Source organism: Capsicum annuum, chromosome 11 (genome assembly GCF_002878395.1).
Source record: "Capsicum annuum cultivar UCD-10X-F1 chromosome 11, UCD10Xv1.1, whole genome shotgun sequence".
NCBI classification, from domain to species: domain Eukaryota; kingdom Viridiplantae; phylum Streptophyta; class Magnoliopsida; order Solanales; family Solanaceae; genus Capsicum; species Capsicum annuum.
Window position 1 is genome coordinate 11,745,179 of NC_061121.1, and position 11,715 is coordinate 11,756,893.

General features: G+C 34.1%; 1 pseudogene; it reads left to right on the top strand.

The window, feature by feature from the left end:
* Positions 1-1,050: 1,050 nt before the first annotated feature.
* Positions 1,051-11,715, top strand: part of LOC107846739 — a 51,467-nt pseudogene continuing 40,802 nt past the window's right edge.

The following is an 11,715-nucleotide window of genomic DNA, read 5'->3' on the forward strand; positions in this document are numbered from 1 at the left end:
ATAAAAGCATCCGAAGAAGCAAAAGTGAAAAGCAAACAACCCACAACTATCATTTTTGTTATTTCTTCCCGGTCCTTCATTTTATTATAGTTCTTAATTACTGACTAGTTGTTTGGTCCAATCTAGTTTGTGCTGGCCCACCAACAGTCTCACCACCTTGTGAAATATTTAACTCTCTTGCGTGATTTTCTCTTAAATATCTCATCAACGAACCCGTACCCCCTTTATTGACTCCAATTTTATGCTTATATATAAGTTCATAAATATTGCATTGCACCTTAGTTTCCCCTTCTATTTCCGAAAAAAAATTTCATGCAATACTAATTCTTCTACGAGTTTTTGCAGGGTCACGGGGAGGGCGGGAGGAAGATTAACCGATTCAGATCTAACATTAACATTTCCTACTCTGGTGTCTCACCAATATTTTCATCATCTACATCTAAATTAATCGCATCTAATTCATTTTCTTCTTCTATACCATAATTTTCCTTAGTTTCTACATAATTCATATCGTGAGCACCTACACCTATTTCTTCATCAAAAGGTTGACTAACCGGTACTGGAGGCACATAAATATATCTATTACTTGAACTACTTCTACCGAAACCACCACCAATTTACTTTTTACTACTACTACCACTTCCGAGATAAAAAATTTTGACACTTTTACCGAGGTTCTTATTTTATTCAAATTATAAAATAAACTTAAAAATATTTAAAATACATAAAAATAATAAAAATAAATATTCAAAAATTAATATACCAATCAAAAATTAAACGTAAGAGATAGAATGACAATACCAAATTTTAGAAGTATCCGAAAGTTGTGACTTTAGAAAACTTGCACTTCATATTTGTATCGCAAAATTTAAAAATAAAATTGAGGACTTTAGAAGATAATTAGAATATTTGAGAGAGATTGAGATTTGAGAGAATGAGAGAATTTGTTTGTGTGAAAATTGATTTGAAATTATAGGGTATTTATAGGAAAAATTTTAATTATTTTTTTTAAATAATGGAAAATATGTCAAATGGCCGTTGAACTCCCAAATGTCCGTTGAACTCCCAAACGGCATTATAGTCGTTGGGCCAATGGTCCATTTGACTGTTGGAAATGGCCCAGCAGCAAGCGGCAATAATTTTTAAAGCAAAATTATTAAATCGGGCCAGGACGGCTCGGATAATCGATGGGCCTGGTCTAATTTTGTTACTGAGCTGATCCACCGAGCCTGTCAATTGAGATGGTTTAGACCAGGACCGGCGGCCCAGTAACTCAGAGGCCCAGCGAGAGTCAAACCGCATCGGGCCATCATAAAGGGCTAGAACAGCCCAGATAACAGTTTAATTCCAGTTCATTATTTTTATTTCAATCTGATACTTGATTTTTGAGTTCAATTTACGTGAGGAAAGTTTTGTTTCTGTTTGGGCATGCTAATGATTTCAATTTATGTAAAAAAAAACACTTTTGAACTTGTATGTTCTATACATCGTTTTTTCTTCTACTAGCTTGAGGCCCTATGAGAAAAACTTCATCAGTTAGAATGATTTCTAAAATACAATAATGTCCTTATATAAAAACAATGTCCTTAGTTCATTACTTTTGTTATAAAACAATAAAGAACAAGAAGAAGAGTAGAGAGAATAGAAAAAGATTCTTATTTCTTCTCTTGAGGGGTCTTGATGTGTAATTTACAATTAAGGAACCCTTCTATTTATAAGAAAAAATTTACTCTTAGTCTGAGTAAAAGAAAGATGATTCAAATCTAATAGATATTAAATTATATCTTGATAGATTTTGATAGACATTCACTATAATGTAAATACATTTATAACACTCCCTCTTGAATGTCTAATTGGTAGATAATGTGCCTTGTTAAAACCTTACTAGAAAAAACCAAGAGGAAAAAAATCTAGTGAAGGAAAAAGAGTACATATCTCTAACCATACACATATAAGTTGTCTCATTAAAAACCTTACAAGAAAAACCCTTTGGGACAAAACCTCGTAAAGGAAAAAGAGCACAACGCATATTAACTCCCCCTAATGAGAACATCCTTGAACCTTTTCATCCCGATCTTCTTGAAAGTTGCAGTTGAAGAAGACTTGGTGAATAAATCAGCTACCTTGTCACTTGAATGAATATGTTGCACATTAATATCACCATTCTTTTAGAGATCACATGTATAGAAAAACTTTGACAAAATATACTTCATTCTATCTCCTTTTATAATTTTTCCATTAAGTTGTTGTATGCATGATGCATTTTCTTCTTAAAAATTATGGGAACTTTATCATATTTCAAACCATATTTTTCAGGAATGAGATGTATCGTGGACCTCAACCACACACATTGTCGGTTTGCTTCATGAATTTCTATAATCTTGCATGGTTCGATGAGATGGCTATGATAGACTGCTTTGTATTTCTCCAAGATATGACAGTATCCCCATATGTGAACACATTGCATGTTTGAGATCAAAATTTATGTAGGTTAGATAAGTACCCAACATCAGCATAATCAGTAAAATCGGGACTTCAATCTTTAGAATAAAATAAGCTCATGTATATTATCCCATTTTGATGTCTCCTAGTAGGAGTAGAAATATACCTTGCTAACATATTTACCGAAAAGGCTATAGGCCTTGTAGTATTTGCAAGGTACATGAGAGCATCAATTGCACTAAGATATGGTACTTCATAACCAATCCAATTCGATATATATTGAATTTCAGCAAATAATCTATTGCTTTGACAACTCTCCAAGAGTTTCAATGATTTTCAAGCAATAAGCTTATACAATATAAGGATTATAAATAAGTTTTCTAGAAACTTTTATATGCTTCAAGAATTTTGAATCTTTAAAATTTTTTCACATAAGTTTTGTCAAGTGATAATATTCAACATTTCATGAGTGACATCTTCAAATATCTGGACTGCAAATCAAATAAGTTTTTTACTTACCAAGATGCGTCCTTCCGTGTCACTTGATAAATATTTCTACGTCAGCATGCTTAAATTAACGTAGAATTAAGATCCTCATAATTTTCACAATATTGCACCAATATTGTATCAAAGATATTGATGATATATCATTTTGTATCGGTTCACAATGTGACATAACATTTTGAGATCTCATCACTTCATTATTTTCAAGCACCTGAACCTCTCATAAGGTTTCATGAAGTGTTATGTCATAGACATTGCCTTCCTATTATGATTATTTTCTCTTTATCCTTTTCAAGAATTATTTCATTTGGAACCGATTGGTCTACCATGCTTAATGAATGCATAGACTTTGTCCTTCATGGACACAAAATAGGAGCACTTGTAGCTTAAATATGAAATGCTTTTGGCATTTGACTTGAATTATCGTTTGAATGAGGATCTGGTGATTATTCTAACATATTTCATAGTTGCTTATAATCTCCCCTTTATGTTAGGAAAACTAACATACATCCTCTATCTTCTTTGAGGAATCCATCTTTGTGAATCATGGTATATTCATTAATCGTATACCACACATCAAAATTATTAGGTGGAATAGTTGGTTCATGACCTTGAACCAATTGAGGGGAAGAAATAATCATAATTTATTGGTCTAATGCATACAATTATTATTGTATACAACATATCATATTTCGGACAAACGCATGAAGCTTTGTTCTCATTAGCGATGGTTTAGCTATTTATCGAAGGCATTCAATGCTAAACCATCATCATCAAAATAACTTTCTTGATTTCACAATCTGAAAATTATGTTCTTAACTCAATTTTATGGAGCAAGCAACTTTATGAATGTCAAACTGCAAGTTGAGAATGAATGTACATATGATCATCTTATTGATGCATCTTTTCAACATATCACATGATAGGTGAACGGACCCTTATTCACCTTTTATAATTTTCAGATTTGAAGGGATCCAATCCCAATATTAGTTGGTCCAACCAACTTATCATAAGAACAAACGACATAAAAAATTCTTGAACAATCTTCTAGTTCTTCAATATATGCACATCTTCGAGATGTCACAATCGTTCATATCAATTTGTGAACTTTTCTCCTAGTAACTCCAAGTTTACCATGACATGTACTTTTTCTTTAGTAAATTTCAGATTTACTATTACATAAATATATTTCAGATTTACTACTTCAGAAGTAGATTTCAAAATTATTCAACCTCTTTCGGAGGTGAGTTCTGATCCAATCACAATCAAGTGCACGTTTGCATTAATAAGTTTCTCATTCCCCAGAAATGGAATATAATTGTGTCTTAGGCCTATCAAATTATGATAGCTTATAACCTCTTTCAAGATTTTGCTACTTCAGAAGCAAATCGAGGCATACATATGATGTAGAGAATTTTTCTCAAGCATATCTTATAATCATATAAGTGTGTGAAAATATCATCACTTTTGATGATCATTATCATATTGTCCCTCCACGCGTATATTCGTGCATTCAATCACTTATTTTTTTCAGACATATTATGCACTGCTACCACATACACCTCAAAAATGAAGTAAGTTGTCATATTTCCGACTTATCATATATTGCTACCACATTCACTTTATGGAATGGAGCATATTCAATGGATTGAATTTCATGACTTTTCATCGAACACCCATTATTTTTTCTTAGCCATCACAATATCATCAATACGGTGTATTGAGATTCAAACTCAATATTTTATCCATATAAAGGCATCTTAGACATAAATAGATGGACTAAAATTAACATCTTATCATCGTGATGTTTTGTGCCAAGGGACTTTGAGGCATCATGAGGTTTTATTCTTTCCCTGCAACTCAAACACAGTTTCTCAAAGAAAATAATTAATATTCGTGTTATATGTAAACTCGAAAACTGCAAAGAAAACACCCAAAAGGATGATAATGAATTGTTACACATTACATGCACCTGACGTGAACAAGTATCAATAGGTTATAGAGCATATAATTTTATCAAAAGAAATTATCATGTACGCTGTAAGATTCCTGCCTATCCTTGAATTGCATGTGGTAATATTATTATATAGACAAGTGACAAAGATAGTTATTGTATCAGTGATACTAATTTTATAAAAGGATTTCATCTTTGGTACAAAGGCTTACCAATCGTATTAGAAAACTAAAGAAACACATCACCTGAGAATTTGTTTTGTCGAGTTCTAATATTTAAATTGAGAACATTCGTGTTGATAACATGTTATAAGACAATAAAGAATAAGAAGAAGAGTAGAGAGAATAGAGAGATTCTTATTTCTTCTCTTGAGGATCTTGATGTGTAATTTACAATGAAGGAACCTTCTATTTATAGGGAAAAATTTACTCTTAGTCTGAGTAAAAGACAGATGATTCAAATCCTAATAGATATCAAAGTAGAACTTGATAGATCTTGATAAACATTCATTATAATGTAAATACATTTATAACAACTTTTAAATTTTTCCAAACTCTTAAGTTGTTAATTTTTCTTAGCCTGGGTGTAGTTAATTACAATATTGCTTTTATCTTAATATTTTTAATTTATTATCATTATAGAGGGAAGAAAAGAGATTTACGAACAAGATGGTCAATTTTGAAATACTCCACACACTTTCACAACATCAGCCCTTCATCTCTTATGAGTAAACCTTTATCATACAGACTAGAAGAAAACTCTTTATCCTCAAAACCATGACAACATATCAAACTCTCCTCAAAAGAGGATAACCTAAGTTAAGAGTGTAAGAAATTGCTCTCTATATTCCTACCCAAAGAAAAAGGGAGGGTTGGATCACATTTCTATAATTACCAAGGTTTTTGGACAGCACCAAGAGTTATCCAAGGTCTGATTGAGCTCAAGCTAGTGATATCATCCTTGTAACAAATCCTAAGGTAGGAACTACTTGGTTTAAATTACTTTTATTTGTTCTAGTGAATCGAAAGTAACATCCTATTTTTAATCAAAATCACCCTTTATTTATCAAAAACCCTTGCTATCTTGTTCCATTCTTGGAACTTAACCTCTACCATGATGGTAACGTCTTTGATTTTTCATCATTCACTTTACCTAGACTCTTGTCAACTCATTTGCCCTTTGCTTCCTTGCCATTTTAGACTAATCAACAAGATGCCATCTTTAAAAGATTCCCTCCTTATGTTTTCTTGCAACAAACTCACAAGCTCTTAATTCACTCCACTCATTTCCCCGCAACCCCCCCCCCCCCAAACCACCCACCCAAACCACACATTCTTTTACATCATAAACCCTAAATGCCGTACACACATCAAATCACTTACATAGTTTAGGTTGTTAATCACTTTTTTAAAATATCATTAGATGTATGCTGAATTTTTTAAAAATAGTGCAATTGAAAAAAAGTTTAGACAAGTGTAATAATATCTTTAGAATGTCTCATCAACTTAGTTCACAACACTCATCACTCAAATTTTGATTTGCAAACACAATATAGCATAAAAAGGAAGATATCAGTGGCAGAGCTAGAATTTTCATTAAGGGGTTCTGTCACGTCCCTTTTTTAACCAAAAAAAAAATATTAGATTTTAAGTTTAAAGGGTTTTATTATTAAGTGACAAAATAAGTTAGTTTCAAAAAGGATTCTTTTATATTTAAATCAGAGTTGCCACTTGGCATAAATTTAGTGTGCCAGGTCATCTTTAAAAATCCTTTTTGAAAACGATTTTTGACTCTTTAAAAACTAGTCCATGAACAAACATTTCGGTTAAGGAATTCTATTGACTGAGGGAAAAGAGTTAGGCAATCCTCGATCTTGTGGTTCGACCACGGTCGCTTCGTATAGTATATCAGCTAGCATGACATTATGAATGTATAAACCAACAAACACATAAACACGAAAACAATCAACCAACCACTCAAAAGTACAAAAAATAGTGTCCAGTCCAAATTAATAAATACCCAAATAAAAATGCTGAAATTATAACCTAAACTATTCTAACTATCCTAGTTATGCTTTACCCAATGTCTTGGGCCTGGATCACGAGCCTTCTTTGTGTACAAAATACTTCGGGGCATTTCCCAGTGAATAAGTACAATGTGTCTCGGGCATTCCCCGACCAAATGAATGCATCTGATAAAATTCAATAAAAGTGGAGAAATTAGTCAACACAAATATTTACACATTCGATGATATAGAATCCTACAAGTTGCCTACCTAAAATCTACGATTTGCCTATAGATTTTTTGCCTAACACATGACACTATCAAGTTCAATAAAATTAGTGTTCATTTCAAATCAAACAACGATTCAAGGAATTAAATTAATCAATATTCACTTTTTATCACTTTTCAGTCCACACCATCAACTTTATCCTTAAACAACGATTAACTTACTCCACAACCATCCATTTGAATCTTCAAAAATCCGAATCCAACATCAAACAACATTCATGATTCAAGCATCACAAAATCATACAAAACAAACTTCATGTAACATGAATTCATCACGCAAAGTATCCAAATTTAAATGTAATCGAGAATGAGAAAGAGAAATGGACCTCAAACGAAGATTTTATTATGTCAAATGATGCGATTAGAAGACAAAGCCGTATCCAAAAACTCTCGATTCGAACCACAATCACGAATTAATTTCCAACCTTGATAGACGCCCTTTCTATTTTTCGTAACAAATCCAAACCAAAATCTAAGAAGGGAGAAGAAACACATTATTTTTGTATGTTATGGGGTTTGTAAAGGAGTTGTTGCCAATGGAATTAATGTTATTTTTCGGTGGTGGTTTGGTCAAAGGGTTTTGGGTTATTTTTGCACCTCGTTAGAATTCATTCTCTGCTTCGCCTAAGCTCCGGTGAGCTTGGCAGTAACAGAAATCGGTGGCAACAGTGTCTTCCGACGAAAAACTTGTCGTAGATATCTAATTCACTTTATTTTTCCCCTTTTACCGATCTCCTTCTCCCCAATTATCTCTTCTTGATTTCATTATCTGTTATTTCTCAATTTTGATAACATTCTCTCAGCTTTTCTCTTGATCTCTCTATTTCTCACTCTTTCCTTCACTATTTTCTCATTATCAATCTCTCTCTCGATATGAATTCTCCTTCTGTATGCGTGTATGCTATTAGTGTGGTGTGTGTTTTCCTGGTGTGTGTATCATTTTCTCTTGCTATTTTAGAGTGTGTATGAATGAATTGTAGTGTGTGAATGTAAGGTATGTATTGTGAAAGGAATCAATGAATGAGAAGCCTCCATATGTGTGTAGGTGAATATGTATATATTATGTGTGTGGATTTTTCTCTGTCCAATTCCAGTGAGTGTGAGTTGGTGTATATATGTAATCTATGTGTATATAGTTTGTTAGTTGTAGGAATAAAAAAGAAAAAAGAACGTGAAGGGGGAGAGACTAAGGGGTGTAACTGGGTAGGGGGTAGGATTAGGTGGTTTATTAGGGTGAGGCGTCAAAAGTGGGGTATTTTTATTAGGTTAGTTATTTTTTTATCTTTTATGGGGAAATTATTAAATGGATGAGGGTGTATGATAAGTGAGCAAAAAAATGGATAAATTGGGCTTTCGAGTGGGACAAAAATTATGTGTCTACATCATGCCCCTCTTTGGATTTAAACACAAAGTTAATTTTGAGACAGTGTACCACCAAGTCTTGATTTGGGACATCCTACCTACCCAATTTATGAGGGAATTAAGTCATAGAAATCTCAAAGGGTTCGATGAAGAAGGACTATACCGAGTTGGAGAGTTGAGTGAGGTTCTATCGAGGTTTCGGTCCATGGCTCTATCATTATATCAAAAAATGAAAATTATATATTAAAAACACAAATGAAATTACAAAAGTCCTATCTATGAAGCTTTCCTTGGCTCTTGACTTGTTATTTCATCACCCTATTCTCTAGGTGGGCTCCTGACGTGTAATTCATCACATTGTTGCTTGGCTTTCAATTTCTTCACCTGTTCTCCAGGCGGGCTCCTGACTTGTTATTTCTTCAATTTGTTGACTTTCCATTTCTTCACCTTGTTGCTTGACTTCAACTTCTTTACCTTATTGCTTGACTTCCAACTTCTTCACCTTTTTGCTTGACTTTTCATTTATTCGCCTTGTTCTTCAGGTGGACTCCTGAAATCATATCGAAACTAAAAAGAAAATTAGCCCAAATAGAGTTTATGATAAAGAAAGATTCCATTTTTCAGAAAAGTAAAGTCCCAAACAATAGAAATTAAATTTTTGCTCCAGTTCATCATCAGAGAACTTTTGTGAAAGTCAAATCGTAACTACTTGAAAACTCAAACAAGGAAATGCATCTTCTATGGGTTAATTAGAATGATTCAACTAGAAAGTGCATTTTTTAGGAGTCAAAGGAAATGACTTGACTAGAAAGTACATCTTCTAAGATTCAAGGGGAATGACTAGACTAGAAGGTACATCTTCTAGGAGCCAAGGGAAATAACTTGACTAGAAGATACATCTTCTAGGATTCAAAAGGAATGACTCGATTAGAAGGTAAACCTTCATGGAATCAAGGGGAATGACTTGCTAGGAAGTCATCTTTAAGGAGTCAAGGTTAATGACTCAACTAGAAAGTACATCTTCTTGGAATCAAGGGAAATGACACGACCAGAAAGTACATCTTATAGGAGTCAAGGGGAATGACACGACTAGAAAGTACATCTTCTAGGAGTCAAGGGGAATAATTCGACTAGAAAATACATCTTCTAGGAATCAAGGGAAATGATTTGACTAGGAAGGACATCTTCTAGGAGTCAAGGGGAATGACTCAACTGGAAAGTACATCTTCTAGGAATAAAGGAAATAACTTTAATAAAAAGTACATCTTTGTATGAGTCAAGGGGAATGACTCGACTAGGAAGTACATCTTCTAGGAGTCAAGGGAAATGACTCGACTAGAAAGTACATCTTTTTAGAAGTCAAGGGGAATGACTCAACTAGAAGGTACATCTTCTAGGAGTCAAGGGGAATGACTCGACCAGAAGGTACGTCTTCTAGGAGTCAAGGGGAATGACTCGACTAGAAGGTATATCTTATAGGAGTCAGGGGAATGACTCAGCCAGAAGGTAAGTCTTCTAGGATTCAAGGGGAATGACTCGACCAGAAGGTATATCTTCTAGGAGTCAAGGGGAATGACTACACCATAAGGTACGTCTTTTAGGAGTCAAGGGGAATGACTCGACCAGAAGGTACGTCTTCAAGGATTCAAGGGGAATGACTCGGCCAAAAGGTACATCTTCTTAGGAGTCAAGGGGAATGACTCGACTAGAAGGTACGTCTTTTAGGAGTCAAGGGGAATGACTCACTAGAAGGTATGTCTTTTAGGAGTCGAGATGAATGACTCGACTAGAAAGTATATTTTCTAGGAGTCAAGGGGAATGACTCTTCTAGAAGGTATATTTTCTAGGAGTCAAGGAGAATGGCTCTACTAGAAGGTATGTCTTCTAGGAGTCGAGAAAAATGACTCGACTAGAAGGTACGTCTTCTAGGAGTAGGGGAATAACACAACTAAAAGGTATGTCTTCTAGGTGTCGAGAGGAAACTTGACTAGAAAGTACATTTTCTAAGAGTCAAGGGGAATGAGAAGTGTATCACCTAGCAATTAAAAACTGAAATACCTTGATAAGAAAGTGTGTCTCTGAGGGATATATGATGATGAATTTTTACCATGATTTGATTATCAAACCTATGTATCAAAATTACTTCCTGCATTTATAGAAGTGCGGCATTGCAGCCCTTGATATTTATGCTTTGAAGTCCTTGATTTGAAGGTAACATATTTCCTGTTTCATCAAAGAAAATTGGTGAGTTTCAAACATGGTTTCTGGTTTGTGGCTTTTGATTTCAAGGAAATTGCTTTTGCGCTGGTCACATTCAATCTTGCTTCCAACCATTGGCATTGTCATAGACTTGCGGCAACATTGATCTGAACTTAGATCATTAAGAGCGACTCTGGCAGAAACATAGTATCTCTGTTGTTGTTATGTTCCTTGGACACTTCCTTTGAAGCTTGGTATTTCTATTAACCCCCAAACTTGCCTATTGACAAAAAAAATTCATGTTTTGTTTCAGCTCCCAATCATGTCTCTTTCATGTGCAGACCTTTTGTCTTGCTTTATGCAATTAAAGAAGTTCGTAGCCAGTTTTGATATCTTTTCTCACTTGTTTTGACACGGACTTGACTCAAAAATACGAGAAAAATGACAATGATTTTTTTATTTGGATAACTGACTTAAGAAAACAAAAATTATAGAGAAGAAAGAAAAGACAATGAATATCCCCATTAAAAAGGAGGAAAGAAGAATTTATCTGAAAGTGACAGTCAACTCTAATGATTATGACATGTATTTTGGATTAAGCTACCTGATCTTTCCATCCTAACTTTCACCCACCGTTGTTGAGTTAATGACCCTAAAATTGAGTTACTTCCTTGGGCCAATTGCATTCGGAGACATCATTTAGATAGTAGTCCCTTGAAGGGTTTTCGCCAACAAGCCTCTCTCATTTTCTTTTTCTTAGCTCACCATTATCTTATGGTGCTCGTGAGGGTTTTCCACCAATGAGACTCGCTTATTCTCATTACTGTCAACTCACAGTCGTCTTACAGTGCCCGTGAGGGTTTTCACCAATAAAACTCTCATTTTTATCTCTCTCAACTTATCATCGTCTTACGGGGTGCCCGTGAGGATTTTCATTAATAAGACTCTCATTTTTATTTCTC